Source organism: Dermacentor variabilis, chromosome 7 (genome assembly GCF_050947875.1).
Source record: "Dermacentor variabilis isolate Ectoservices chromosome 7, ASM5094787v1, whole genome shotgun sequence".
In the NCBI taxonomy this organism is placed as follows: domain Eukaryota; kingdom Metazoa; phylum Arthropoda; class Arachnida; order Ixodida; family Ixodidae; genus Dermacentor; species Dermacentor variabilis.
The window spans coordinates 65,386,207-65,392,206 of NC_134574.1; the positions used below are offsets into that span (position 1 = coordinate 65,386,207).

Genomic DNA, 6,000 nt, shown 5'->3' on the forward strand with positions numbered 1-6,000 from the left:
GGCAGCTGCCTCGCTGCTGAAATCAACCAACGTCTATAGCATAAACAACACTCCCTAAACTTCCTGATCGTCCTCATTGAAAAAGAGGACCCACTGAAGAAAACTCAATTTTACATATAACGCAAGGAAACGTTCCCCTCCTACCATTTCATACAAGTCGAACCCTGAAATAACTATTTCAACACTCTCTGCTTTTACCCGTTGCGAAATATCTCACCGAAACTCTGGGTACCGGCTACAAGGTCCGCGATAAACAGCAACACCAAAAGCCCCTAAGTCTAGTCTCATTTGGCGATGTTCTAGTCACAGTGAACCTACTTGGATGTACGAATACAAGTAGATTTCTTTATTACATACTGCCAGCCTGGATCTCGGGCTTTAGGCAGGAATGGGGGCGCATAGCAATACAGTATATAGGAATGCGATGTACATTTGGTCGAGCAAGTACGGCATTAGAAGAACCTACATCGTTAGTTGTTGCATCGTTAGTTGTTGCAGAATGCACTCGAGAAAGAAGACACCGTCGAACACTCAACCACAGTGGCAGGTGGGTTATTCCATGCGGGAATTGTGCTCGGGAAAATGAGGCTTTGAACTCATTTGTTCTGCACAAGAACTCCATTACCTATTTTGAATGGAAAGAGCGGGCTTGTCGCTGGGTAATTGAATGAAAATATGCATTTTTGCTTATTCCTAGTTGGTTATGGCAAATTAAGTAGAAGATTTTTACTCTTTCCTGGTGCCGCCTTACCTGTACGGTCTCTAAATTGGCTGTTTGCAAAAGGACTGATGGGCATTTCTTCCAACTATAACAATTATATATGAACCTGACGCATTTGCGTTGGACATTCTCAAGTTTGGTAATATTCCACTTTGTGTGTGGATCCCAAACAACTGCTGCGTATTCTAGAATTGTTCTGAAGAAAGTTTTGCACGCGAGTAGTCTAATTTTTGTTGAATATTTACTATGTGTTCTTCCTAAATGTTCAAGTTGTTTCCTCGCCTTATTTACATGGTACAATATATGGTCATTCCATTTCAGATCTGATGTAATTATTACTCCTAAGTATTTGTATTTTGTAACCTGAAATAAAGTGTTGTTATTTATGGTGTAGCGGAACTGCAAACGATGGTGTAGCGGAACTGCAACAGTAAACCTCTTTCCTATTCGTCTATAAACAATACCACATGTGCCACACTTTTCGTAACCGACCTAGAGCGAAGCAGCGCTTCTAAGTACATGTGAGAAAGCTTAGTGAAGGAATGGGTGCACCACTACTGGAAAATCGCCTAATGACTCCAGCGAAGCTCCTACAGCCGTGGCAGTAGCAGCTGGTAGAATGTGACACAGCATTTGTCGAAGCCACAGAACATGCGCCATATGCGCAGACTCAAATCCACTAATTAAAGTTAAAGTCCAAGTTATTCGAATATACACGGACACATCAAAGTCACATGCTGGCATGTCTTATGCGGTAGTCTGTCTATCCTTCTCGAAATCCGACTTACTCTAGCATCAAACAAGCATCTTTACGGCCGAGGCGTATGCAGTACTACCGGAGGCGAAACGCAATGATAGACTGAAAATGCAAAAGGCTGTAATATTTACCGACACTGTAAGCGCTGTTAATGTTTTAATGCTGCCGCACAAAAATAAGCATTTGGCAGCATGCTACACTTTTGCAAAACGTGAAGGTGAAATCTTAGTTTGTAATGCGCCGCCTCGCATTGTCGCGTAGCTGCTTTTTTTTTATTGCGATAAAGACTTGCTTTTGTCGTCCGCCTACTTCGGCCCGTTTTCGATGCTTAGCGCCGGCTTCGTGCGCTCGTATAGCGGCGTCATACTCGCGCCAAAGACGTTTCTATTCGACTTTACGATGCATCCTCTCAGCAGGAGATTGATACGTATTCTTTTCTGTGTATTGCATGGGTCATTTCAATGAATGTGCGCGCTTTTCGCTTCTCTTTGCTGAGCGCTTGTAGCCTCAGCCTTACGGGGGTATGAGTCATTGCATTTTCGCTTGGTTGCGGGGGTATGAGCTATGGAGAAGGTAACTTGTGTTTCGCACAACTAGACGCTTCTGTACGTTGTAAGCGTGATTCCAATGAATGTATGCATTCTGCGCTTCACTTTGCCGAGTGTTTGTATTCTCTGCATTACGAGAGGGATGAGCCATTGCATTTTTTCGTTTGCTTAGGGAGTATGAGCCATTGATGAAGATATTAGTTTTGTACCGTTTGACCGGACGACCTGTTTTTTTTTTTGTGACTATCGCGGATATTTATAACGAGACGGATACATTACGATGGGGATGAGCCATTGCATTTTTACGTGCTTAGGGGGTATTAGGTTTTGGTGATGATGATAGTTTTCGTACCGTTGGACCGGACAACGCGTTTTTTTCAGGGCCATTGTGGGTGTGAGCCACTTAAGGCTATCACCTTAAGCGTTGCAATTAACAAACTTTGTACACCTACCTGATGTGTTTATGCATCTAAACAAGTGATAATATGCTGGGTGCCTGTGCACAGAGTCATCGAAGGTAATGTGCTGACAACAGTGTCCCGTCTATAACTACGAAAGTTGGGACTTCCTCCATAGCATTCACCGAAGAGCTACAGGAAAAGTGCGTGAGACAGCAAAACACTTAATAAACTCCACGTTTTTAAGCCCAACTGAGGATATTGGCTGCCTATAACAAAAATTCGACGGAAGGGGTTACTTTGATCACCATAAAATCGGCCTTACATGTGGTACACACTCGTATCTCTTGATTCGTGATCAGCCACCCACCTGTGGTAAATGTGGCGCGACCGTCACTGTGCTTCAGGCGTTGCTCGAATGTTGTGCATTAGAGACTCAAAGAAAAACTCACTTTCAGTTAGTACGCCGTGAACAAGTCGCGCTTCATCCAGCAATATCCTTATACAATGACCCGCTTTTTGACAGTAAATTAGTATTAGCGTTTGTAAACGATGTTGCTGCACCGCAGGTTAAGCGCCAACGTGACCAGTAACGCAGTCTCTTATCAGAGGCTGCCACTGCGTTAGTAGTGTTTAAGCACTCGCTTCGCGGCTCTTGCGACCTATAGGCCGGGCGAGGCGTTAGTGCTGCTTGAATATTCTTACACTGTTATCTCATGATCATTCCCGAACATGTGTTTTACCATGATAGCCCACATCAATTGTCACTGTTATGGTTTCAGCGCATATATTGTTTAACCATTTATGCAGCGACTGATTTTAGGCCCTTTTACAGCCATATTACGTCTTGGCATCTCGTGCCATTGTCAACCCAGTTCACCATGTCCTCGGCGATTTTTAGGTAGAAATGGCCTATGCGCCATTAAAACTCAATCACCATCATCATCACATATCTCGGTTCAAAACCAGCCAGCGGCGAGCAACACTCGGCTCTTGCACTCCATGCCCCGTTGCTGTCTTTCCTTGTGACTGTTCGCGCTTTGAGGCACCGTGTTAGGCTGCACTCTGTACGGGACCAGCCAATCTTGCCCAGCGTTTCCTTTGTAGCAGTTGGTGCTACTTAGACTTTGGCAATGTTGTACACGCTTAATGATCACAAAAGTTAAGGAAGTTTTAGCGTTTCTTGGCCGAAGTGGTAACTGTTCCGTTGTTTTCCCATATACTACATGAAATAGCAATGTATACGCACGATTATATAACACATGGTCGATAACCATGTCACAACCTGTGTTTCTTTCGTTTACGATCGTCCTCCACTTATGCGAAACCCAACAACCGCCATGTCGAAATATCGCGTTGAACGGCTGGCGTAGAAATATAGCCATAGCCGTCATACGGTCTTCTACAACGCGGTTGTCGCCGTGCTGCTCGTCACACACACGAACTTCCCCGAGCCACACGTATAACTCAACTTACACGAACACGTAGGTCCCGCTGGTATAGTTCTGTGCTACGCCAAACAATGCTAGACGGCAAGGTACCGTCAAAGCGCTTGTTGGTACGTGGAATAGCCTGGGCTCCACTAGGGCGTGAATTTGCACAGTTTTATTTTCTATTTTCAATTCGCTCGCAAACGTCAATCTCAGTCAGTGGACGTGAGTGACCGTGTGCTACCAAGATTACATTGATGTACTTACCAGGCAAAATTAAAAAGGACAGAGACTACGGGACGGCTAGACGACTGCGCTATGAAGAGAAAGCATATTCAATGACACACATGAATGATGTCCATAGCGGACTATAGAAGAGAACACAAAATAAATGTGCACAACGGGAAAAAAAGGAAAATTTTGTTGTATAGCGAGGTCCCTGATGTGACAAACACCAATACCAAAACTTTCCTAGAGAGACTGAAACAAACTAAAGGCAGGGAGCTTAACCACAAAAAAAAAAAGGGTCTCGTATGCTATCCTGCACGGGGGTGTGGAATGGGAGGAGTGGAATTAGATTAAAAATAGGGAAGGCGACGCGTGTGATAAACGCACCTTGCGGGTTAGCTCCCATTCTGCAGTCCAGTTTCCTTCGAGAACTTTTGTAATACTAACGTGTACTGCTTCAGCTTTGCGCGGATATTCATTTAGACAATCTGCAAAAAAAAAAAACTGTTAGGAACATCTTGGCTCAACACATTGGAATGTCTTGTGAAAGCGCACTGAATATAGCGCACACACGTTCTGAGGTGCTTACGTAAACACATTTATCAGAGAAAATGTGGATTACTCCCGGATGTCACTAGCGTACTCGGTGTTTTCCGGGAAGAGAAATGCCTCGATTTGCTAACATTAAATTGTGCTTCCAATTGCAGGTGCGATGCAAAGTCAGACTCTCGATGTCATATGCCGGCAGTTCCGAAGGATGGATATCCTGCATGTTGCCCCGATCCCATTTGTTGAAGAGAGACAGCGAGCAATAATATTGATTACAAGCAACGGTGGGCAAGCAGCCAGAATAAAAATGTTGGTGTGAAGTTAGCATCACACGTCTAATCAGAATAGAATTCAGCCTTGTGGAATGCTGTCCACCAGGCTTTATACATTTTTAAGGTACGTTATTTACCCAACGTAATTCATATGGCGCAGATCACCTATGAAACCATGGTGCGCTGTATGTGTGGATGTGCGGACGACATTTTTTTAGATTGTGCTAGAGTGGACGAGCATTTCCAGTAAAGTTGCATGTATTTCTTCCAGGCTTCTTTTGTTCATGCGTTAAAAAATATCTAGCTCCTAGGTCTTTTTGCTGCCATATAACGCAGTATGAAAGAGCTGCGCCGATTCTGTGCTTCGTGCATTACATATTATTTTGTTTTTAGTGCATTTTTACCTGAACTGCAATAACTTATTTAAGGAGCATGACATGAAACATTCTCATTTTCTATAGGCGGTTACAAATTTAGAAGAAAGGGGAGGCCCTGCCCAGATGACCGAAGCGCGACAGGCGAAGCGCGACAGGCCTTCACGACTGAGACAGTCCCGCTCGAAAATTCGTGCTTCTAAAACTCGTAATTCTCGGCATAAATAAACACTTTTGTATTTTGATGACTGATTTAGAAGAGCTCTCATCTGCTGCAGAACATGCCGGATCGCGAGAGAAAAATAACCCCGTGCCTTCTACAACGCTGCCCGTCGTCGGCTGTTTAGCTTCATTGACAAAAGTAGAAAGACCAACTCTGCATGACTTTTGCTCTGGTTTACATGTACACGGCACATTTACTACTCATTTCTTTCCGAGCTTAAAATGAAGTAGTTGCTATTGAACAAGTACTTAACAAAAACAATGCGTTTACCGGAACCATTACAAAACTGGGGCGAGATACGGTCGAGGCAGGAGAGGTAGAAAAATGCTTCATTCATCGTTTTAATTAAAAGCTCTTGGTTTTAAATGGCACAAAAGTTACATTTTCTTGGTTTTGTGTTTTCACAAGCTTAATTTTAAGAATCTGATAGACTTTTGTTTTCCTTTTCACGTTTTTTTGCAAGCATGCAATTTCGCCTGTTCACGCAAGGCATTCAGTCT

General features: G+C 43.7%; 1 long non-coding RNA gene across 1 annotated transcript in view; it reads left to right on the forward strand.

Moving 5' to 3' along the window:
- LOC142586820 (uncharacterized) overlaps positions 1-4,961 on the forward strand; it is a 30,773-nt gene extending 25,812 nt beyond the window's left edge. Inside the window, exon 3 of the long non-coding RNA XR_012829253.1 lies at positions 4,790-4,961. This is a non-coding gene — a long non-coding RNA (uncharacterized LOC142586820). The remainder of the gene's footprint in view (positions 1-4,789) is intronic.
- Positions 4,962-6,000: the final 1,039 nt, after the last annotated feature.